The 25,556-nt window shown below is 45.7% G+C and overlaps 1 protein-coding gene across 1 annotated transcript in view; it reads left to right on the forward strand.

The window, feature by feature from the left end:
• Window positions 1–25,556, forward strand: part of LOC101965577 (glyceraldehyde-3-phosphate dehydrogenase-like) — a 41,496-nt gene that overhangs the window by 7,855 nt on the left and 8,085 nt on the right. The window contains 1 exon segment of the mRNA XM_078050552.1: window positions 11,985–12,103. The gene's annotated coding sequence lies outside the window, so the exon portion shown is untranslated.

Consider the following 25,556-nt stretch of genomic DNA (forward strand, 5'->3'; position numbering starts at 1 on the left):
TCCAGGAAGAAACTGCATGCAGCTGGGGCTTGGGAGAGAGGGACAAGCCACCCAGAGCTGTCTGTGGCTGAAGACGTTGGCCTGGCAGGATCCAGACTTGGCTCTACCTGGGATGTATGATACTGCATGCCTGGGAGAGGTGCCTCTCAGAGCACTAGCCTTCCAGTTCAGAGATGGTACTGACCAGTCCCAGGAGATGTCTGCAGAATGTGCCAGCCAGGCCACCTGTCCCTTCTTAGACTCTCAGACTTAGCCTGTTGGCCACAGATGGCAGAAGGCAATGAAGATCCCTGGGGCCTGCAAACGCCTCCTCCAAAACTGGCAGCAGCCAAGTCAGGGGCCTGCCCAACCAAGTCAAGTGTGACACACCCCACTCAGTGCTGAGGGGCCCAGCCCAATCCAAGAGCCACCAAGAACCAAAGGCACTGGCTCTAAGTCAAGTTGAGCAATGTAAACAAAACCCTTTCACCTTTCCCAGGGTTTATGAAAAATCAAAGTAAATCTAGTGCTGGGAATATATCTCAGTGGGTAGAGCACTCACCTTGCATGTGTGAGGCACTAGGTTTAACTCCTATTACTGCCAAAAAAAGACTACAAAGCAAATCTTCTCCCCATCTGACAGTCTTAAAAAGATTCTTCCCATGTATTTACTGGTGAGCTTACAGTCATACTTGGGGTACCTTGGCTTTTCAAATAGCACATATACAAACAACCTACAGAAACAAAGCATCTATATGCCAGGACAGATTTTCAGGTTCAAATTCTGCCTTTATGAGATGTAAGCCCATTTAGGAAGATAGGTCCTTAAGTATATGCAGGGTTACTAAAATAAAACAAGTTGTCTTAGGAGCCTGAGGGTTGAAATAGGTAAAAGATTTTTTTTTTAGGCAAGCTGTAGAGATGGACCTGCATGAAGATGAGTATTATTAATTCATTTTTCATTACTATAACAAAATATCTGATGCTGGGAAACTTTATAAAGAAAAGATGTTTATTTAGCTCACAGTTCTAAACTTTAAGGGCATGGCACCAGAATTATTTCCGTTCTGGTGAGCACCAAATGGTGGATGGCATCTCTTTGACAGGAGAGCACACAAGAGGAAGAGATCACATCTTAAGACAGGAAGCCAAGTGGGCATGGAGGCACACACCTGTAATCCTAGCTACTCAGGAGGCTGAGGCAGGAGGATGGAAAGTTCAAGGCCAGCTTGATCAACATAATGAGACCCTGTCTCAAAAATCAAATAAAAAGGACTGAGGATGTAGCTCAAGAGTAGAGTGCTTGCCTAGCCTGTGTGAGGTCCTGGGTTTGATTCTTAGTACTGCAAAAAATAAACTAAATGAGACAAGAAGCCAGAATGGGAGATCAGGATCAGTTTTTAATGACAATGCTCTTTCCAGAACTTTCTTCAGGGCACCAGCATTCCCTTCAGAGGACAAGACCCCCAGTGGCCTGAGGACTTTCCACTAGGCCATGCCTCTCTGTTTCTTTTTCTACTTGTTTTCTTTATTTTTTTCCCTCAGTACTAGGAATCAAGCCCAGAGCCTTGCATAGGTGAGGCAAACACTCTCCACACCCCAGTCTATGCCTCAGCTCTTTTTTTTTTTTTTTTTTGGTACAGGGGATTGAACTCATGGATACCCAATAACTGAGGGGCCACATCCCCAGCCCTGTTTTGTATTTTATTTAGAGACAGGATCTCACTGAGTTGCTTAGCACCTCACTAGATTGCTGAGGCTGGCATTGAACTTGCAATCCTCCTGCCTCAGCTTCCCAAGCTGCTGGGATTACAGGCGTGTGCCACCAGCACCCAGCAATGCCCCAGCCCTTGAAGGTTCCATCACCTCCCACATTGCCACACTAGGAATCATACCTCCAACTCATGAATCCATAGGGAACAAGACACATCCGAATGATAGCAGGTGGTGATTTAGATGAGACAGGGATGGTGAAGGATGTTCCAGAGAGAGGGATGGTATCTTCCTGGTTCACCTCAGTGCAGTTGGATACAGAGTAGGATGCCAACCCTGGAGCTTCTCCGAAGGAGGGAACTTCCCTCTGTCCAGGAAAATCTCCTAGGAGCTGCCTGAGGTGAAGGTAACCTGAAGGATGCCTGTAGGTGCCCAAAGTTGCAAGGAAGAGATGAGACTGTGCAAGTCAACTTCCAGCAACCTTCTCCCAAGAGACCCTCTAATGTGGGCACAAAGAGACCCCTGTTTAAAAATGGTATTATAGCACTCTTTAGAACAGTGAGACCCTGGAAGCAGCTGAGTGTCCATCACTAGAGGACTAATTAAATAAAGCACAATGCAAACAGGACAAGGATGCAGAGGAGGGAGTGGCAATGTGTGGACACACACAATATGTGTAAAGAGCCCCAAGGAAAGCATAAATGACAAGCAAGTTGCAAGGTACTAGGTACTATGTGGTGTCATTTGCAATAAACAATAACAACAAAACCAATCACAACAAAAACCCCTACAAAATGAAAGCCCCTCCCCCCCACTTTTGGTTCCGTGCATAAAACTCCTACTTGCTAAGCAAGCCCTCTGTTACTGAGCCACCCCTGCCCCAGCCCCGAAGTGTGCATTTTTATCTGAAGACCTGCAGAAACATACATATATGTAATTTGGTCTTGGTGCAGGGAAAGAATCTGCAAAAAGACACATCAAAATGATGCTTGTTGCTTGTATTGGAATGTAAGGGGTGAAAGAGGAGTCGATCCTGTGGTTGTTGCAGGACACCCAAGAAGCCCTCTGCTTTTGGGTGCTTCTGGTTGTCCTACAGATGCTTAAAATCTTCCAGGGACAGAAGCATTGTTGGGAGGCACCATGCTCTTGGAAAGCTGTCTTGGGGCTAGTACTAGTGCTGTTCCTTGTGTAGCCCAGGGCCTGTTGGCTCCAGGATTAGGGTCTCTCTGAGTTGTTCCAGTTGGACTAGGCTCAGACTCTAACTACATTCCAGAGCCTTCTCATGAACTTGAGCTCCAGCAAGTGCATAGAAAATCTGTACTTCCCTTTGACCTGATGGGACTTGGGTAGACTGGGCTGGGGTTGGGAACCTGTGTAGAAAGAGGAAAAAGTTTATATATATATGACAGTAGAATGTTTTGACGTTATACATACATAGAGGGTAACTTCCCATTCTTGTGGTTGTACATGATGTGGAGTTACAGTGGTCATGTATGCATATATGAACATAGGAAAGTTATGTTCGATTCATTCTACTGTCTTTCCTATTCCCATTCTCTCTCCCGTCCCTTCATTCCCCTTTGTCTAATCCAATAAATCTCTATTCCCCCTCCCCACATTGCATATTAGCATTTGCATATCAGAGAGAACATTCAGCCTTTGGTTTTTGGAGATTGGCTTATTTCATTTGGCATGATAGTCTCCAGTTCTGTCCATTATGACAAATGCCATAATTTCATTCTTCTTTATGGCCTAGAAATATTCCACTGTGTATATATACTATATTTTCTTTATCCATTCATCTGTTGGAGGTCACCTAGGTTGGTTCCATAGCTTAGCTATTATGAACTGAGCAGGAAAGAGGGTTTTGAGCAGCACGGCCTCCAGAACTCTACCTTCTTTGTCAGGAAGAGTTCCATTTCTTCCCAACACATTTAGCTTGAAAGTACCTGGCCCAGACTGCTCCTGGGGCTGCAAAGGTAGGGATAATTCATTACCTGGTGGACCCCAAGTGGTTAATGAGAACCCCTAAGTGGGTTTTGTGGGCTGGCTGTAAGGGAAAGAAAGACTGCATGAAGCCAGGGCTTGGGCTCTAGGATTTCATTGGCTTGCGTTGTGCTAAGGTTCGTATCTGTGCTGCTCTGGGCCCAACCCCTGGCTGGCTTCAGGATTCAGAGATAATGTTAAATGAGGTCCCTGCGGGAGGAAACCACAGGATTCCAGAAGGGCAGACACTGGGTTTGAACAGGGTCAAGCATGTGGCTGAGAATCAAGGTTCAGCACGGGGCCAGGGACTGTAGGACCTGCTGGCCCTGATGTGCCTCCCCCAGTCAAGCCTTCATTAATGGTGTCTTGGCCTTGATATCCTTCCACTGTGTGAAGTGCTCCAGGGAGCAAGGTGGCAGCCTTGGGATCCTCCTTCAGCCTTGAGTAAGGAAGTTGTTCCCCCCAAGGGCCTTGGAGAAAGTGACTTGTGAAGCTGGGGTGGCCCTGGGCGCTATGACTACCGGATGTCCAGGACTTGCAGCCTAGCAGATGGCGAGTCCCTCCAAATGTGCTTGCTCTCCAGCGGCGGCCCAGGGGAGATCCCTGGACAGGAGCTGGCACTCAATGCCAGTGCCACAAATATGCTTAGAAACAAGGGAATTCTTGTTGAGCAGATCCCCGTGAGGCCAGCTCCAGGCAGATAATCTGGCTGACACAGTTTCTCCAGGCAAGTTCCACAGAAAGAAGAACCCTGGCATCTGGGCTGGGCAGACCGGTTCCAGGGTGAGGTAGAGAGGATTGTGTTGGGTTATGGGAGATGGCCTGGAGAGCATCTGTAGTCCCCTACTTCTCCTGAGTTCAAGAAAAGGCCAGATGTTCCTGAGTGTCCAGTCCTCAGACCAGCCAGGCCTGGAGGGCATGTGTTCAGAGAAGCAGGCTTGTCGTACCTGTAATTCCAGCTACTTGGGAGGCTGAGACTGGAGGACTGACAGTTCAAGGCCAGCCTAGGTAACTCAGTGGGACCCTGTCTCCAAATTTAAGAAATAATAAAAAGACTGGGAGGGGCTGGGGTTGTGGCTCAGCAGTAGAGCACTCGCCTAGGGCGTGCGAGGCCCTGGGTTCAATCCTCAGCACCACATAAAAATAAATAAAAAAATAAAGATATTGACAACTACAACTAGAAAATAAATATTTAAAAAAAAAAAAAAGGCTGGGGATGTAGCTCAGTGGTAGAGTGCCCCTGGTTCAATTCCCAGTGTTACAACAATAAAAATAAAAATAAAGAGGAAGCAGGCTCTAACCTTGCCCTGGAAGACCTGGCAGCCCAGGGGGGAGGAGACATTCTTAGACTAGGAACCAGATGAAGCAGGGCATGAGCTGGCGCTGAAGTGTCTGCTCAGGCCCCTTTGTGTGAGCGGAGGGGAGAAGAAAGCCAGGAAGGAACTGCTGGTGTGGTGGCTGGAGAAAGAGAGGAGGCACATTTGTGTGTATTTGTGTGTAGCCACGTGGGCGTGTTGTGTGCCTGCGTGTGCCTGCTTGTGCCCGCACATGCCTAAGGCCACATCTCTGGAGTCCCCATCTCCTGCACTATTTGTCCAGACAACCTAAAAATAGTTTCCACTTAACTTTAGGACTTGTTATTTGATGTACAAGATGCTTGCCCAGCAGATACACTTTTCTACCCACATTTTATCTAAGATCAACATCAAGTAAAATGAGTCTGCATTATTTATGCATGCACAGTATGGCTAGCGAGCGCAAGGCAGAGGACAGCCACCTAGGTTGGTGGGAGTCCACAGAAGATGAGCCCTGTGTGGATGACAAAATTGGACAGTGTGCATGGATTGATGATGGTGGCATGACAGTGACAAAGATATAATGGAAAAGGACCCTGTATGGCTACTGGGGTGTCTGCCTCTTATTGCATCCACAGAGAACATAGCAAGCCCTCAGTGAATATTTACTGACTTTGTTTGTTGGAAAAGAAAGTCCACGTCTGTGACAAGTGAGCAGATACGACTTAGATGATTGGTAATTCATCATGGACAGAAGACAACTAAATGATAAGTTGGATTTAAAACTCAGCTTATCGAGGGCTGGGGATGTAGTTCAGTGGTACAGCTGTTGCCTAGCCTGCGTGAAGCCTGGGTTCCATCCCCAGTACCACACAGACACACACACACACACACACACACACACACACACACACACACGCTACTAGGTAGATGGCTGAAGGGTAATAATGCAGTTCTCAGACAGAAAGATCAAAGCATGGAGGAATGATTGATAAATAACCTGTTAATATTTGATAAAGGGACAGGAAGAGAGATATATATTGTGGCCTGGTGACAGGTCAATAGATACACATTCAGTTCCAAATAGGTAGGTAGGTAGGTGGGTGGGTAGATAGATAAACAGAAATGGAGAACAAGAGAGACAGATAAGAGGATGAGAGAGAGATACAATGGTAGGCAGAATATGGCCTGCCCTTGGGATGTCTGTTCCGTTCCCTGGAACCTGTGAGTATGTTACTTTACATGGCAAAAGTTACTTTGCAGATATGATTAAGCTAAGGATCTCGATGGGGAGAGTGTCTCCTGGATGATCCAGGTGGGCCCCATCAAATCTCAGGTCTTATCACTGACCTCTCTCTTTCACTCTGCTCCAGGCTCCCCTGTGTTCTTTTTAGTTCTCAATCATGTCAAGCTCATTCCTACCTCAGGGACTTAGTACTTGCTGTTTCTCCTCTCTGGTCCCTTTTATCACTCAGATCTCAGTTTCAAATGAGCGTGGCCTCCCCATAATCCAGATTTTTGTCCTGAAGCCTTGAGTACACTCTGTTCCTAGGGACTGGGTTGGGGCAACAGGATGTCCAGGCTCCTGGCTGAGCTGGCTGGCACCATCCCCAGCACAAGTCACGCCCAAGGTTGCGGGATGGAGCAGTGTGCATGAGTCATCTGGGCCACAGACACAGTCCCCTTGTTGGAGGGACCTGAGCAGTTATGTTGTGGCTGACTCCAGGGGCCAATGGCCCGATTGAAAGGAAAGGTTAGGAATTTCCCCAAGTTCTTCAGAATCACAAGGAGCCAGGAGGGATCTGGAGAGTGGAGGAGCTGGCAGTAGCCCGTATGGATGATGCTGTGGTCTCTGAGGACTGCCAAGTCCCCAGCCGAAGCTAGGTCAGGCTCACAGGGGCTCCATCACTCCTGGGCAGAGCCTTCATCCATCTCACATTTAAGGAGCACCTACTATGTGTCAGGCGTCATGCTACAGCTCAAGGAGCCTGCAGTCTAGTCTGGAGACAGGCTGGCAGCAAACCTTACAGATCTACTGCAGAAGGAAGGGCTCAGAGTTGGGGCACACAGAGGTGGGTGCATGGAACAGGTGATGGAAAGTAAGAGACTAGAGGATGAGCTCCAGGGTGTGGTCATTCCAGGCAGCAGAACCAGCCCGGGTGTGTCAGTGTCCCAGGACTGCTGTTAATAAAGTCCCACCGACAGGATGACTTAAAACTTCAGAATTTTATTCTCCAGTTCTGATGATTGAAGGTCTGAAATTGGGATACATAAGAAAATAAATTTGGAAATGCTCCCTGCAAAGGGTTGAGAGAGGATCCTTCCTGGCCTCTTCCAGATTCTGGTAGTCATAGCCCTCAACTAATTCCACATGTACCAGCCCTGCCAGGCTTCTCACCTGTGCCTGGATGTCCCCATGACAGGGTCCACAGCACCTTAAAGGCACAACCATTAGACATAAACAGCCCTGACTGTTGCACAATCCTGCTCCAGCCCAGTCACGCTGAATCCTGCCGGAGCTCTCTTCTGCCACTGGGAACCCTGTGGCCCCACCTGTGACCAGGGATGCCACGGAATGCAACCCACCTGAGGCCACGTGGGGAACCTGCAAATAAATGTGACCCAACCCTCTCCTTAACCCACCTGTCAGGTGCCAGAAACTCCAAGATTAGCAAGTCTGACAGCATCTGATAAGGACAAATGAATGCCCTTGGGGAAGGAAAGTAGCAGGGCAGAGACTTGCTTCAGGCCAGCAGTAGCCTGGTGACATCTCACTCAAATCCTACAGGAGATTTGTCCCCCAGATGCAGGAACAGCTGTTCTGGGGAGCTGTATCCAGAGGTAGCAGGCTGTGAGGTGAGGGGAGGCTGAGGCAGTCCGGCCAGTAGGCAGAGAGGTTCCCAGGCTCTGTGCTCAGCCTCTTCCTCTCTCCCTCCTGCTCCCGAGTGTCCTGCACCTCCCTGGCTGAGAACCACCCCTTCACACACTCCCAGTGGCTGGGCTGTTGGTGGCCTTTGGACTGTGGAGGCCCCACACCCAGGCTGGCATGCCCCAGTAGACAGGCGGGCACAGTCCTGCAGGGTCCTCAACCAGCCAGTCCTGTTCTGCCCTCTCTCCTAGGGGAGGAGCTGGGGGCTGGGCCAGCTGAAGTCAGGGGGCAGGGAAGAGGGCAGGGCCCAGACCTGTCCGCAGGCCCGGTTCCTCCACTTGTCCTCCTGTGCCCATGAGTGTGTACTCTGGGCCGAAGCCCTGGTTGGCTCCTTCTTTCCTGCCAGAGGTCCTGGAAGGCGCACAGGGAGATGTGCTCCCCACCAGACCCCAGGGGCTCGAAAAGACTGATTTAGGAGGGCGAGCCAGCCATGTCTAATAAAGAACTATTTCGGGTTTGCAATAATCAAGTCTAGCCCAGGGCTGCCCAAAATAGCCAGATAATGGAAGCCAAATGTCTGCAAGATGATTTGGCTCCAGAGGCCTAGCAGTTCAGGGCAGTCCCGAGGGGGGGGGGGTCAGGAGGCTAGCCTTAGTCCCCGCTCCCAAATTCCAGGCCCCCCTTCTCCATCCCAAGGCATTCTCCAGGAATGCCCCTAGTAGGTCCTCAAGCTAATGAAGCCCCTGGAGCCCCATTCTTATCAATACTAGTCAGTGCCCATGAAGCAGACAGAAACAAAAGGCTTCTTAGATTAAGGGCTTCTTGGGGGGATTTTATGGTGCCCTGGAGAGGGTAGGGAATGCATCACCTTTGAATCTACTGCTCCCAGGGGAGAAGACACCTCTAGGTCTGGACTGATGTCATGCTGGGATCCAGTTCCTGGCCTGGGGCACCTAGATTGGCCTCTTTCCCTGGAATGGTCTGCCAGCTCTGTTCCTGAAGACAGCAAGCTGGGGCTTGTCCCCATGCCTAGAAGCCCACTGAAACAGACCCTGCCAGTGGCCCTATCGGCTCTGGTCCAATGGGGCTTGGTCCTCTGCTCAGGCTGGTCAAACCCTCATGAGCCCTCATTGTCTCCTAACTCACAGGGGAAGAGGGAGACCACAGAGTGTGCAGCGTGGGGCTTGTGGTCCACGGTCTGAGCCTGAGCATGGCATCGGTACTGAGTGGAGAGGGACTTATCCACGCCTATCCATGGCGCACCCTTGGAGAAGCAGGGCCAGCGCTTTTGTTCAGACAGGAAATGTTCAGTTATTCTTTGCAGCAGAATTCTGATGGGTGTCCCAATTCCTCATCAGGCCCTGAGAGGTCATCCGAGAGTCTGCTGAACATGATCCTGCTTGTATGGGGGCACAGACACCAAGTCCAGCAGATCCCAGATTTCTTACTGTTCTTAGTTGTCTTGTGCAACTACATCCTACACTTGAATTCTCTAGGAAACTCATCCTCTTCCTGAAACCTGTGAGCTTTCTGAGTCCCTACCTCTCAAAGATGCAACCTAACATAGGGATTGATTCGAACTGCACTACTGGGTAGCTGTGCGCCCTTGGACAACATACTTAACCTCTCTGGGACTCCTCTTAATTATAATATAGAAATAATGATAATCCATTTATTTGTCTGCTTGCTTGCTTGCTTATTTATTTATTTGTTGGTCCTGGGATTGAACCCAGGGTCACTCTACCACTGAGCCACTCAGTGAGACCCTGTCTCAAAATAAAATACAAAATAGGGCTGGGGATGTGGCTCAGTGGGCGAGTGCCCCTGAGTTCAATCCCTGGTACCACCCCCTCAAAAAAAGATCAAGTAAGTCCACCCAGGGGCTAGGCACCTAGGAAGTGATTAATAAACACAGGAGGCATGATTATTATTGATATCTGTGGGTAACCCTCTTTTATCTGGTCCTTTTCTGTCCCTCTTCTGCATTCCCCTAAATCTAGCCTTCTCAGTCTGCACTTGGATAGTTGGTCAGATCCTGTTCCCAGGCAAGCAGGAGATGGAGTGTGCATCTGAGCACCCCCTGTGCCTGCTAAAGCTGAGTCCTCCAGAACCCACAGCACTCTCACTTTTGTCACCACTTATGCTCTTAATTCTAGGGGATTTCAAGAATCAGCATCTCTCAAAGCCAGGAAACAGAGAGGCAAGAGAGTCGCCGAAAGCTGGGTGGAAGTCCAGCTCAACCTGCCATCCTCCCACCTCACTCAACAGCTCTCATTTCTTAAGTAGCCTTACTCTGGAGCTTTCCTGTTCACAGAGAGGGAGCAACAAAGTGAGCAGCCAGCCCTGTGGGCCTGGAGCCCTGAGCTCCCCAGGCAGACCCACAGGCTGCCTGAGTCGTTACTGGCGTTGATGATTCAACTTCCTGCCTTTTGAGAGCGCCCAGACCACAGATTTTTTTTTTTTTTTTCTTAGAGGATTGGAGGATGGGCCACCTCCCTGTGGAGGGCTGGCCACAGTGGCACAAGGCCCTAAGGCGACTGGCAAGGACTAAGCAGACCTTAGGGGCCACACGAAGGCCCTGGCTGGCTGCTTCCTGAATCCTGTCTCTTTCTGGGGTAACCATAACCATGGAAGGTGACCAACTACCCTGGTTTACTTGGGACTGTCCCGTTTTTAGCACCCCAAGTCCTGAATCCTAGGAAACCCTCAATCGGGCAAACCAGAAATGTTGGCCACTCTATTACCACCTGTGTGATAGGACATGACTTTCTGCCTCAGTGATTCTGGGGAGTCCCAGCCCCAGGACAGCCCATTTTAGAAGAGGGAATTGGCAAACTGTGGCCCAAAGGCCAGATCTGGCCTGTTGCCTGTTTTTGTACAGCCCATGAACTAAGAATAGATTTTACATTTTTAATGGTTGAAAACAAACCTAAAGAAGAATAATACTTCATGACATGTAAAAATTACATGGAATGCAAATTCCAGCATGCATACATAAAGGCACACGGCCATGCCCGTGCATTTACATACTGTCTCTGGCTGCTTCCAGGCTCCAGGGCAGAGCTGGGTGCCTGTGACACAGACCTCAGGCACCTATTGACTGAAAGCCAACAAGGTTTACTAACTAGCCTTTTACAGAAACAGTTTGTGAACTCCTGTGCTAGAAGCAGGCAGAGGATGAGTGTGAGTGGGCAGTGATGCTCTTCTGAGGAAACTCAGAACGGGAGAAGGAGGCAGAGATCAGAGGAGTGGGCGTGACAGCACAGCACAGAGTCAAGGTTCAGCACATTACCTGTGAGGCAGGGACCAACTCCAACCTCTTCCTTCTAAGACTCAGTTTGCCTGTCTGATCAATGGGGTAAAGGGTGGTAGGGAGGCACTTCTTTTCTTTGGTCCACTGCCTTGTCTTCTAAGCTGAGATCATCCTCTTCTCCAATACTTGGTTGCACACTAGAGACTACTGTGTGACCTAGGGCAGGTCCTGCCCTCTCTGGGCCCAACCTGAGGTGTCTCCAGTCCACACAGTGGATACTTCTGTGGCATTAAGGTAGACCCAGATCCTGCCCCCAGCACTGGAAACTCCATCCCATGCAGACTTTTAATAATGACCCAGAAGTGCCTACTATGTGCAAGACACTCTTAGGCCTTTTCCTCTAGACACATGGGGTGGGGAGCTTGTCCCTGAGAGAAGGTGCCCGGGGCAGGGCACATTACTCGGCCCCCCTCCCCCACTTAGGTGAACATCACTGGAAGCTGGCCAAATGCTCAGCCTTGCCCTGAGTTGTGCTGAGCCAGCAGGGACTTGGCAATCTGGGAGGCTTCAAGCGATGGAGAACTGTCAATGCCAGCTCTGAAGTGGGCTCAGCGCCTCTGCCCACCCCTGCCCTAGTCCTACAATAAAATACACCACTCTCCTTTGTCTTCCAGAGGGCTTAGGAAGGGGTTTATCTGAGCAGCACAATTCTTGGAAGGCCTGTGGGGAACTGACCTCAACTTGGCCTTGACAGTGGTCTGAATGTTCTGCTCAGGCAAGGACGGGGCCAGCCTTCTGCAGGCCTCCTTTCTGCCCTCTGACATCCTCAACTCCCTCCTGGGAACAGTCACTCACTAGGCCACCTCCCTCTTTTCCTGTGTCTCCACAGCTCTGGTTGCTGGCATTAGATGTGAGAACTTTGGAGAACCCAAGTAACTAAGGAACAGCAGAACTCACCACTGAAAGAGGTGGCCCATTTCCTGGCTCTCCCTGGAGTTCCTGCATGGGGTAGGTTAGGTCAGAGGGATAACTTGTTTTTCTTTTCTTTTTTTCCATACTGGGTATTGAACCCAGGGCCTTGTGCATGTTAGGCAAGCACTCTACCAGTGAGCTACATCCCTAGCTCTGTGCTGGAGGTTGTTTTGTCTATCTATCTATCTATCTATCTATCTATCTATCTATCTATCTATCTATCTATATTTCTGGAGATTGAACCCCATACCTTGCACATAACTAGCAAGTTCTCTATCACTGAGCTATACCACCAGTCATTTTTAAAAATTTTTAATTTTGAGACAGGATCTTGCTAAATTGCCCAGCCTGGCCTTGAACTTGTGATCCTCTTGCCTCAGCCTCCTGAGTAGCTAAGATTACAGGCATGTGCTGCATGCCCAGTGCAGACTTATTTATTTATTTTGGTGGTGCTGGGGATACAACTCAGGACTTTGTGCATGCTAGGAAATGCTCTATATCTGAGTCCCCAGCCCCTATTTTTTTTAAGTAAACTTTTCACTGAAGTATCATATATATATATATATATATATATATATATATATATATACAGAAAAGTGCACAAATCCTAAATGTACATTCCTTTGATCACACTTGTGTGACCAGAAACAGAGCATCCCCAGCCCCCAAAGTCCTCTGTACCCTCTCTAAGTCACTGTCTTAGGAGTAACCAACATCATGCCTCTGACACTATAGATTAGTTTTGCCTGTTTTTTGAACCTTATGTCAATGGAATCTTATAGTATGGACTATTTTTATGCCTGGCTTCTCTTGCTGAATGAAATTCACTCATGTTGTTGAGGATAAAATACTTTGCTCGGTCTCATTGCTATATTCCATTTTATGACTATACCACAATTTATTTATTCATTCCACTGGTGATGGAAATTTGGGTTGCTTCCAGCTTTGGCTATTACAACTTGTACATGTCTTTTGGGATATGCATGTGTGCCTCTCTGCTGGGAATGCATATTTAAAAGTGGAATTGTGGAGCCATAGGACATGCCTATGTTTAGCTTTAGAGGTTATGACTGAGCAGTTTTCAAATGATTTTACCTGGGGTTAATATTTTTTTAAAAAAAACATGGTCTGAAATTTCTGGTGATATTTCTAGAATTCCCTATATTGGTGGGGAAAGGCAACATCACAACCTCATTTCTCATGCTGCAAATACTTGCTAGGCAAACTACCAAAAGTGGTTTGGAAATGCAAAACCCTGCAGCCTCTGGTGGAATCCCATCCTTACCCTGCTCAACAGCTCTGCTGAGCTCAGGCTAGTTGGAGGTGCTTGGGGCCTGCAGAGCACATGCACTACTGGACCTTCAGCCTTCTATTATCCCTCTTCAGGCATCAGTGGAGCCTCTAATATCAGAACTCAAATCAGAACATGTGTTTTGACAATTTGGACAGAATTTTTTGGAGAGGGTACTAGGGATTGAACCCAGGGGTACTCTACCCCTGAGCTATTTCCCCAGCCATTTTTTTTATGTTTTTATTTGGAAACAGGCATTTATTAAATTGCCTAGGCTGGCCTTGACCTTGAAATCCTCCTGCCTCAGCTTTTGAAATTGCTGGGATTCCGAGTGCCACAGCTCCTGGCTAACATTCATATCTTACTTGATTCTGTTTTCCCTCTTGGCTACCCAGGACCTAAGCCCTCTTCCTGTAATGGGAAGTTCCCCTCATTATGAGGCAGAGCCCACTTCCCACCACAGAAGCCTGTGGCTTTTCCCACCTCCCAGTGGCTGGGCAAGGGCACCTGATCTAGGCTCTGACAGCAAACATGGAAGCTCCAGTCTGACCACCAAAAAGCAAGGACCACAGAATTCTCTGTACTATGGGTGCAGCAGGCTGGCACTCTCAGGGTGATGGAGATGGCAGCACTGGAGGATGTGGGAGGGGTGCCCACTGCCTTGGCTGCAGAGTCCGCATGGTGGTGGCTTTGGCGATTATGGCAGCAAGGCCTTGACTAGGTTAGTTCTGTAGTGTGTGATTTGGGGCCTTGTTTCTGGCTGCCTAGCCTCTGGGAAAGCTACTCTGTCCAGAGATCTTCTGAGCTGCCTAATCATCTTATTATTTTCCTGCTTAATCCAATGTAGCCAATTTATTACTTAAGAGTCATTTTCAGGGCTGGGGATATAGGTCAGTGGTAGAGAACTTGCTTAGCATGCATGAGTCCCTGGGTTCCAGCACTGAAAGAGAGAGAGAGAGAGAGAGAGAGAGAGAGAGAGAGAGAGAGAGAGAGAGAGAGAGAGAGAGAGGTGGGGAGACAGAGAGAGAAAACAAATGAATGAATCATTTTCTTTTACTTGCAATTAGGAACCCTGACTGTGATAATTCTTGAGGCAGGACAATTGGATAATACCTCCCTTTTTTTTTCAGTTGGATAGATTGAGGCTTAGAGACCTGTCCTTGTTTATGCAATGTAATAGTTTTTGAGTTGAGACCAGAACTCAGGATGACCCACAACTGGAAGGTGGGAGCCTCAAAAGAAAGAACAATCTCAGAAGTAGAGATGCTCCACCAGGTAACAAGCTCCCTTCCTATTGGCGGCACGTCATCAGATCTGGGGGACTTCAGCAGGGAGGCCATGCAGGGCAACTCCAAGTTTCTTCCCCTTCATGGATCTTTCACCCAACCTGGATTTACTCTTGTGAAAACACAGTATGTTAAGATGAACACAGCTCCTGGTGCTGCAATCTCTAGTCCCCACAGTCTCTTTACCAACAGGCTTGTCCCTGGTCCATGACTCAACTGCTGCTAGTGCTTTGTCCCAGGGCAAAGTCATGGCATTTATTGGCCTCCGTCACTTTAATGAAAAAGCCCCTACACCAAACAAATACAAGCACAGACATTTGCAACTAATTATGGTATTGCTGATCAGTCAACTTTCATTGCAAATTGCATGTTGAAATTGATAGTGTGCAAGTCATGAATAAACTAGTTGTCTGGGAAAGTGACACGGGCACACAGGACTAGATTAATAATTCAATTTAGACACTGCCAGATAATCTGAAGATGAGGAAAAAGCAGATTAGCATTGCCCCAAGATTGCTCATGTACCCAGGTACCTCCTGCCAATGTGCCTGACTTCTGAGGGAAGCAGATCCAACATTAGGATCCTCCCACTCTGGGAGACCGCAGGGCATTCAGTATTCCAGGCTTTAATTCTTGGTTTGTCAAATTGCAGCTTTGAGTGGTTTCAGGAGAGGAAGACAGCCCAGTTGCCATCCACTGCTGCAAAGCCCACTCAGGAGGCTTCTTGGAGGATAGATAACTCCTTCTGTGTGGCAAGCAGCACTCTGGGGCTCACATCTGTGGGTCCCAGGACGCAGGGGACACAACCCACCTTGAAAAAGCAAGATGGATTCCCTCTAGAAGAGAAGCCAGAGAGGTCAGCCATACAAAGCTCCCCACTTGGCCCTTCTCCTGTAGGGTTCCAGACGGTTGCAAAGTCCAAAGGAGATGATCCCAGCAAGGCATGGAAGCCACAACATAGATGGGCAAAGTCCTTGGGGTTGTTACATCAGCAGTGTCCTCCTGGAATGTGTCATTATGCCCCAGTACCTGGGGAGAAAAGCAGGAAGGAAATATAACAAGCAAAGAATGCAAGGTCAAGGGGCAGGCACTTGTATACCTGTGAGTTGTGGAGATGCAGTCACAGTGGCCTTGGAGCTTGGCCAGGAGTGCTGCACGTGAGGCAGCCTAAGGCAGAGAGCGCCATCAACCAGCCCACCACGTTCACTGAACCACTGCCTCTGCTCCAGGGGGCACTCAGAGGAAGGGTCTCAATTTTCATACTCTGGGGATTAAACCAAGAGGCACTTGACCACTGAGTTACATCCGCAATACTTTTTTTTTCTGTGTGTGTGTGTAGTGCTGGGAATTGAACCCAGGGCCTCATGCATGCGAGGCAAGCATTCTACCAACTGAGCTCTATCCCCAGCCCCATCCTCAGTATTTTTTATTTTTTATTTTGAGACAGGATATTGCCAAGTTACCCAAGCTGGCCTCAAACTTTAGATCCTCCTGCCTTAGCCTCCTGAGAGGCTGAGATTACAGGTCTATACTGCTGCTCCTTGACTTCGTCCTCTAGATTGAGAGTCAAAACTCAAGCATCTACAGGAAAGCAGGCCAGTTGTGCACTGGGGAGAGTTGGCAAGCTGAGCTTGGTTGGAAGTGGGTGGCCATGATTCAGCTTCAGGAGATTGCCTAGAAACAATAGGAGATGGAATCCAGAAGAAGGTTCAGGCCAGGGATATAAATTTGGAAGTCATCTGCAACAGAATGGTGCTTAAAGCCAGGTCCCTGGAGGAGATTATGAAGGGAGGAGAGTAGACTAAGATGAGAACAGATCCTTGGAGGGGAGCACCCATCAGCAGAAGACAGAGGGAAGGAGCAACCTTCGAGGGAGGAAGGGTGGCTGAGAGTCTGACACCAAGGAGGGAGAGATGAACTCTTACCTGCTACAGAGGTGCAAGGAAGGCCAGGCCCAGAGATTGGCCCCTGGACTTGAGGACATCCAGAGGGAGTCCTTGGCAAAGGCAGTTTTGGGGTAGCAGTGGGGGGTGGATTCCTGATGGGAGCCGCAGGGATAAAGGAAGGGAGGAGAGGGCTTGAAGGTTAAAGAAGGGCCAATTCCTTCTAGTAATTATGCCACAAATCGGAGCGGAGACAGGGGTGAGGAGGATATAAGGTCATGAGGAAGTTTTTTCTTTAAGAGAGAAAAATCACAGCCTTTTTGTGTGCTGATGGAAATAATCCTGGAGAGAGGGAAGTTTGGGTGGTATGGGTGAGAAGGGGGTGAATGTTGGCGAGAAGCCTTTGAATAGGCAGGTGGGGACGGCATCTGGTGCCCAAAAAGGGGGCTGCCCTGACAGAGGAGGGGCGATTCAGCCGTCTTAGTGGGAGGGCAGCAGAGTGGATGGGCACAGATGCAGGTGGGCGGGGGAGCGGCTGAGCGGTGCAACTTCTGTTCTGAGGGCTTCTATTTTCTTAGCAAAATCGGAAGAGGTTGTCAGCTGAGAGTGAGGTGGAGGAGGAGGTGTGAAGCAGTCGTCTAGGAGAGAGGGTGTGAATAGACTTGGGGATGTAGTATAATGGTTAGGCAGTTTTGAGGTCTCATTGATGGAGGGGTGTGATCATTAATTTAAAGGAAGACTAGGGGCTGGGGGTGAAGGTCAGAGGTGGAGAGCATGCTTAGCATGCATGAGGCTCTGTGTCCCCATTACCAATAAATAAATAAATAAGTAAAGACGGGTCAGCCCAGACCTGGGTTTGTCTTCAGTCCTAGCCAGCCGGAGCTGCATGTGTTGAGGGGGTAGAGGGCTGAATGTAACCAGGGGCCTGGCTTTGCCAGGTGATTATACTCTAGCAGAGTATGTAATGTAGGATCATGGACTCCAAGCTGAGTCAGGAGTGAAGTGGGGCGCTAGACCAGCGAAGGTGAGAACATCTGCTTGGATTGGTAGGTTTCAGGAGCCGACACTAGGGTGTGCGCCTGCAATATTAGCGACTTGGGAGGCGGAGGCAGGAGAATTGCAAGTTCGAGGCCAGCCTTAGCAAGTTGGCAAGGCCCTAACTCAAAATTCAAAAGTGGGCTGGAGATGTAGCTCAGGGGTAGAGCACTTGCCTAACAGGAGCTAAGGCCCTGGGTTCAATCCCCAGTATTGCAAAAAAAAAAAAAAAAAAAAGAGGTTCCTGGAAGAATTGTGGGTTGGAGGTATTAGAGGAAGTTAACTGGAGAAGACAGCCATGTTTTCCTGAGAGCAAGATGCATGAAACTAAGATAAAGAAGGGACTGCATTGACAGATAATTTTTTTTTTTAGTTGTCAATGAACCTTTATTTTTTGTTTATTGATATGTGATGCTGAGAATCAAACCCAGTGCCTCACACATGCTAGGCAAGCACTCTGCCACTGAGCCCCAGCCCCAGTCCAGATAAAGACTATTTTGAAGTCTGGCTCCATGAGCCAGAGAGGTTGAGATACTGTGGAAGCCCAGATCTTGAAGAGGCCTGAAGGCCCAGTTCATCTACACTAATGTTGAAATGAAAAACTTCAGCAGGAGTGCCACTGGATGTCGAGACCCTGGGCAGGGAGCTAACTTCCTCAAGGAATGGGAGGAGGAATAATGGGTGTTCTTATCTGATGATGTGACATTCAACCATTGGTGTTTCTTTTTCTTTTTTTGTGGGGCTGGGAATGGAACCCAGTGCCTTACCACTGAGCAACACTCCCAGCCCCAACCACAGGGGTTTCTAAGGAGGAGGACAGACTGTCTGGAAGTGGCATTGAGAAGCTAAATGGTACTTCCCCCATCTCTAGATGCAAGGACAAGATTCCACAAGAGGGGAGACAGGAGCCTCCTGAGAGATTGGAGAGGAAGCCGAAGGCTCACAGGAGAGGCATTTTCCCACGGAAACAAGAAAGTGAAGGGGACATTCAGAAAGGAGTTGGGAACATGGGAGGTTTTATTTGAGGCAATTCAATAAGTTTTAGAGAATCCCATTGTAGAATTTCTGAAATTGGGTAAGGTGGGAGATGAGATCAGAAGAGGGATAGAGTCACATGGGGCCTAGCGTTCTGTGGAGAGGGATGTCTGAGATTTCTGGGCCTCTTTGGGGGGCTTATATGGACAGGGTTAAAGAGCTTGATGAGAACAGTCCCAATGAGCCAGGGCAGAAGGCGGTGGCCAGGCTGGGTTTGTTAGAGGGTGGAGGAAAGAGTTCTTTGCTTGTGCTGGTAGTATGAGGAAGGGAGTCTTCCCAGAGCAGGTGAAGGTTCCTGGCTCCTTCTTGACTCCCTGGTAGTATTTATTTATTTTATTTTATTTTTTAATTGATCCCAGGATGTACAGCAGGCTAAGCCCATGTTCTACCACTGAGTTATATCCACAGCACCCCGGTGGGAATATTAATTAAAACTCTTTTCAGCCGGGCATGGTGGTGCGCACAAGCAATCCCAATGGCGCAGGAGGCTGAGGCAGGAGGATTGCAAGTTCAAAGCTAGCCTCAGCAACTTAGTGAGGCCCTAAGCAACTCAGGGAGTCTCTGTCTCTAAATAAAATACACAAAAAAAAAAAAAAGGGGAGGGGGCTGGGGATGTGGCTTAGTTTTTGAGCATCCCTGGATTCAATCCCTGGTATCAAAATAAAACAAAGATTCTCTTCACAGAACTGATACTAAACCACAGACATCTCAATGAAAGAGAAGTGCCCAGAAATAGACTTACATATGGCATAATAAGTCTATAGATAACATAGATTATTATCTATAAAACAATTGGGATAAAGAAGCATGACTCCTTTTAGAGAGGGATAGAGAATTGGTTAACTAAGTGGAACAAAATAAGTCCAGGTCTTTACCTCAGACCTTGTTGGAAATGAATTCAGGTATATTAAAAAAGCTAGTGTAAAAAATGTGTCATTGGTATAGAGATAAAAGTAGACCCACACACGTATGGCCGATTGATTTTTAACAAAAGCTGCCAAGACAATTCAATGGGGAATGGACAATCTTTTCAACAAACGGTGTTGGAACAGTTGGATAGCATATGCAACATGATGAACCTTGACTCTTATTCACACCATGCACAAACATTAACTCGAAATGGATCCTGCAGCTGTAGATACCAACTAAAATGATCAAACTTCTAGGAGAAAAGAAAAAATCTTAGTGACCTTGGGTTTGACAAAGACTTCTTAAATAGGATACAAAAAGCACAAATTATAAAAATTGATATATTGGGTTTCATCAAAATGAAAAACTACTATGAAAGACAGACTGGGAGTCAATGCAACGCCCCCTCTCTCTCCTCTTTCTCTGTCTCTTTTGTGGTGCTGGGGATTGAACTCAGCACCTCAGCCTGCCCTGTGTGCTCTGCCCCTGAACTATACCCCCAGTCCCCCACTTTCCTAATTACCACAGCTTTATAGTTATCCAGGAGAACGACTGTTTTAACCTCAGTCTTTCTCTGCAGTGACATGGCCATTCTGACCTTTTGCATGTCCATATAAATTTAGGAATAATTTTATTAGGTTCACAAAAAAATCCAAATGAGTTATTAAATATTGCATTGAATATTTCATAGGGTGTGGTGGCCTGTAATCCTAGCTACTTAAGAGGCTGAGACAAGAAGATCTCAAGTTCAAGGCTAGTATCAGCAACTTATTTAATTATAGATGAATTTTAATTGTCTATAGATTAAAAAATGATTCTGTACACAATCATAATATCTATAAATACTGGCAGTTTTGCTTCTTCCTTTCCCAAGTATTATTATTATTAGTGAGACCCTCGGCAACTTAGTGACAGCCTGTCTTAAAATTAAGGGAAAAAAAAAAAAGGATTGGGGATGTAGCTCAGTGGTAATGTACTCCTGGTTCAATCCCCCTTCCTCCTTCACCGAAATAAAATTGCATTTAGTCTATGAATGACTTCAGGAAGAAGTGATAATCTTTGTAATATTGAGTTTTCCAGCCCTCAAGCACTATATATTCCTCCATTTACTACAATTGTCTTTAATTTTTGTGAAAAATACTTAATATTTTTCTTCATAAGTTAATAAAAATATATTTCTAATAATTTGGTCTTTTAAAATATTAGAAATGCTATCCTTTTAGGATATAATTTTCTCTTTGTTAAAATTAAATACATTGATTTTTGTGTATTGATTTTTCAAAGTCTAGGAAACTTATTTAAGTATAGATTAGTTTTAATTATCTATAGATTTAAAAAATTATTCTGTACACAATCATAATATCTATAAATACTGGCAGTTTTGTTCTCCTTTCCCAATTATTATTCTCTTTGATTCTTTTTCTTTCTTTGCTGGGCTGGCCAGAACCTTCAGTATAATGTTCAAAGAAAGTGATAGCAAAAGACACAGTGGCCCCGCCTGTAATCCCAGCAATTTGGGAGGCTGAAGTAGGAGGATCAAAAGTTGGAGGTCAGCCTCAGCAATTTAGCAAGACCCTATAAAAACTAAAAAGGGCTTGCCTTAGATCAGTGGTAGAGCTCTTGCTTAGCAGGAGGGAGATCCTGGGTTCAACACCTCATACTGCTAAAAAGAAAAAAGAAAAATCGACATCTTTGCTTTGTTCCAGTATTCAAAGAGAAAACATTGAATGTTTCACCACTAAGTATGACGCCGCTTATTTTAGTTATTTTTAAAAAGACAGTCTTTATAAGATTAAGGAAATTTCTTTCCATTTCTGGTTTGGCACACACACAAAAAAATTTTTTTAAATTATTCATCCATTTAATCCAAACAATGTTGATTTTTTTTTTCCATCCTGGGATTGAACTCAAGGGTGCACTACTAGTGAACTACACCCCCAGAACTTTTTTAGTTTTTATTTTGAGACAGGGTCTTGCTAAATTGCTGAGGCTAGCTTTGAACTTGCAATTCTCTTTCCTCAGCCACCCGAGTTCCTATGATTACAGTCATGCACCACTGTGCCCAGATCAATGTTAAATTTTATTAAGTGCTTATTCTGCACTCATTGAGATTACTACATGAATTTTCTCCTTAAATATTTTGTGACAGGGCTGGGGTTGTGGCTCAGCGGTAGAGCGCTTAACTAGCACATTTGAGGCCCTGGGTTCGATCTGCAGCACCACATAAAAATAAACAAAATAACATGTTTTTTTTTTTTTTTTTTAAAGAGAGAGTGAGAGAGGATAGAGAGAGAGAGAGAGAGAGAGAGAATGTTTTTAATATTTATTTTTTAGTTCTCGGCAGACACAACATCTTTGTTGGTATGTGGTGCTGAGGATCGAACCCGGGCCGCACGCATGCCAGGCAAGCGCGCTACCGCTGGAGCCACATCCCCAGCCCAAAATAACATGTTTTAAAAAATATGTTGTGACAAATTATATCAACTGGTTTTTGGATGTTGACCATAGCTTGCATTCCTAGGATCATATAAAATTTGCGGGTCATATGTTCTTTTCCATTTATAGGTGGCTCAACTTTGTTTAGGGCTTTTGTATCTGTGTGCATACATGAGATTGGCCTTTACTTTTCCTTTATTGACCTTGTAAGATTTGGAGGTCAGGGTCATGTTTACTCCATAAAGTGAGCTGAGGAGGATAACTTCAGTTCTTCAGGGGAGAAACTTCCAGATTTCAAGAAGAGTTTGTTAATGAACAGAGTTATTTTATTTCTTGAGTATTCAACATCACTCATAGGTAATATTTAGGTTTGGAGTTTCTTTGTGGAAAGATTTTTAATTACTGTTTCAACCTCTTTAAGAGTTTTGGGTGGGGTGTGGCAGTGCACTCCTGAATCCCAGCAATTTAGGAGGCTGAGGCAGGAGGATCGAAGGTTTGAAGCCAGTCTCAGCAATTTGGTGAGACTGTAAGTAATCTAGGGAGACCTTGTCTCAAAAAAAAAAAAAAAAAAAAAAGGTTGGCAGTGTGGCTCAATACTTATATGCCCCTGGGTTCAATCCCTGGTGAGGAGGAGGAGGAGGAGGGGGAGGGGGAGGGGGAGGGGAGGGGGAGGGGGGAGGAAAGAAAAAGAATTATGGGATTTATGGGATTATTCAGATTTTCCATGTCTTCAGAGTCACTTGGTAAATCACTATTTCTAGAAAACTTTATATTTCATCTGAATCTTTTACATTTATTGGCATTAAATTGTTCATAACCTCGTTTTAGTATTTTTTAAATGTGTACAGTAGCTCTTGTAATGTCTCCTTCTTCATTCCTAATAGTTATTTATGTTTGTTTGTTTGTTTTCTTTTTTAAACTGAACAGTTTTATCACTTTAAATAGTCTTATTGGGAGCTGGAGTGTAACTCAGTGGCAGATTATGTGCTTAGCAAAGCCAAAGTCCTGCATTCAACCCCCAGAATCAAAAATATCTATTGACATTGAGTGCAGTGATGCACACCTGTAATCCCAGTGGCTCAGGGGACTGAGGCAGAAGGATTTCAAGTTCAAAACTGGCCTCAACAATTTGGCAAGGCCCTAAGCAACTCAGTGAGACACTGTCTGTAAATAAAATACAAAAAAGGACTGGGGATGTGTCTCAGTGGTTAAGTGCCCCTGAGTTCAATACATGGTACCAAAAACAACAACAAAAAACTAAAAAACCTAAAGGTCTATTGAAGCACAACAACAAATTCTCTCTATTGTATGTTTGGTTTTGTTTCATTAATTTCTTCTCTTATGTTTATTATTTCATTTTTCCACTTTCTTTGAGTATAACTTCCTGAAATGTATCCTTGGCTTATTAATTTTCTTTTTTTCTGGGCACTACTAGGGATTGAACCCACGAGTGCTTTACCAGTGAGATACCTTTGCAGTTCTTTTAAAATTTTTCACCTTTTTAAAATTGGGAGACAAGACCTCACTAAGTTGCTGAGAGTCTCGCTAAGTAAGCTGCCCAGGTGAGCCTTGATTTTGTGATTCTTCTTCTTCAGCCTTCCAAGTAGCTGGGGTTACATGTGTGGGACACCACACCCACACCTGGTGCCTTACTAATTTTCAACAATTCTTTTTAAATATGTAGACTTAATGCTATAGGTTTCCCTCTAAATTCTGCCTTAGCTATACCCACAACTTTTTATATGTAATATTTTCACTATTATTTGGTTCTTTTTTCTTAGGAGTCAGTAGGAGTTCTTCATATATTCTGGATACAAGCCACTTACTAGTTGTGTATTTTCTAAATATTTCCTCTTACTCTATCACTTTTATAATGACATTTTGATAAACAAAATTTTAATTTTTGTATAATATTATTTATGTATTATTTTCTATTTTATTTTTTGTTTTGTGGTGCTGGGATAGAACTCAGGGTCTTAGACATTCTAGGAAAGGACTGTACCACCGAGCTGTACTCCCAATCCTGTGCATTATTATTGTTTTTGCATGTGTTTTGTTCTTCTCTTTCTCCTTCTTTTTCTCTTCTCCTGTCTCCTTCCCCTTTCCCTTTGCAGTACTGGAGACCAAACTCATGTCTTCATGCATGCTAGCTACACACATGGCCCTCTTATAATAACTTCTAAAAGCTTCATATTTTGCCCAGCAAATTTTAAAAAATATAATAATTCATAATGTTAGCTGAAACTGTGGGGAAAAATTGGCAGTATACTTGGAAAAACCTTTACAAATGCTAACCTTTCTGCTTTGATCTAATCACTCACTTCTAGGAATCAATCCTAAGGAGATGTCTTTTAGGAAGTAATAATTCACTCCTTTGAAAAAATCATAAAGACACTCATTAAAGCATAATACATAATAAAAAAAATTATTGGGGGCAGAGTGGCACACCCCTATAATCCCACTTACTCAAGAGGCTGAAGCAGGAGGTTGAAGGTTTGAGGACATCCTGGAAAAATTAGCAGGACCTTGTCTCAAAATAAAAAATAAAAAAAAGTGCCAGGCATAGTAATCCCAGTGATTCTGGAGGCTGAGGCAGGAAGATCACAAATTTGAGGATAGCCTTAGCAACTTAGTGATCTTGTCTCCAAAATAAAACATAGAAAGAACTGGAGATATAGCATAGTGGTAAAATGTCCCTGGGTTCAGAACTAATACATAAATACCTAGATAGATAAGTACAGGAAGAAAGAAGGAAGGAAGGAAGGAAGGAAGGAAGGAAGGAAGGAAGGAAGGAAGGAAGGAAGCAGGCAGACAAACAGGGGACATAGTTCTGTGGTAGAGTGCCCCTGAATTCAATCTCCAATAACAAAAACCTCAGAGGGGCTGGGGATATAGCTCAGTTGGTAGAGTACTTGCCTCACAAGGCCCTGGGTTCAATCCCCAGCACCTCCCCCCCCACCAAAAAAGAATATTGTTTTAGATGAATTAAGTATACAATAAAATAAAGCATATCTCTAATGAAATATTTTGTAGATATTGAAAAATCATAATGGGCTAGTTGATGATTGACGTGGTTAAGAGAGGAGGATTGCAAGTTCAAGGCCAGCCTCAGCAACATAGTGAGGCCCAAAGCAACTTAATGAGACCCTGTCTCAAAAAAGTAAAAAGGTGGGGCTGGGGCTGGGGCTCAGCGGTAGAGCACTTGCCTGGCATGTGTGAGGCACTGGGTTCGATTCTCAGCACCACATATAAATAAATAAAATAAAGGTCTATCAACAACTAAAAAATATTAAAAATAAAGATAAAAATAAAAAATAAAAAGGGCTGGGATGTGACTCAGTGGTAATGAGTCCTTAGATTTAATCCCCAAATATCAAGGAGAAAAAAAAAATGGCATTCTGAGATTTGCACATAAAACTTAACTATTATTATAATTTTTCTAAAATAGATTTTTTTTAGTTGTAGATGGACACAATACCTTTATTTTCTTTATTTATTTTTATGTGGTGCTGAGGATGGAACCCACTACCTCATACATGCTAGGCAAGTGCTCTACCACTGAACTACAACCCCAGCCCTTAACTATTATTTTACTTCACCGTAAGCAAATATAC

This window comes from Ictidomys tridecemlineatus, chromosome 1 (genome assembly GCF_052094955.1).
Source record: "Ictidomys tridecemlineatus isolate mIctTri1 chromosome 1, mIctTri1.hap1, whole genome shotgun sequence".
In the NCBI taxonomy this organism is placed as follows: domain Eukaryota; kingdom Metazoa; phylum Chordata; class Mammalia; order Rodentia; family Sciuridae; genus Ictidomys; species Ictidomys tridecemlineatus.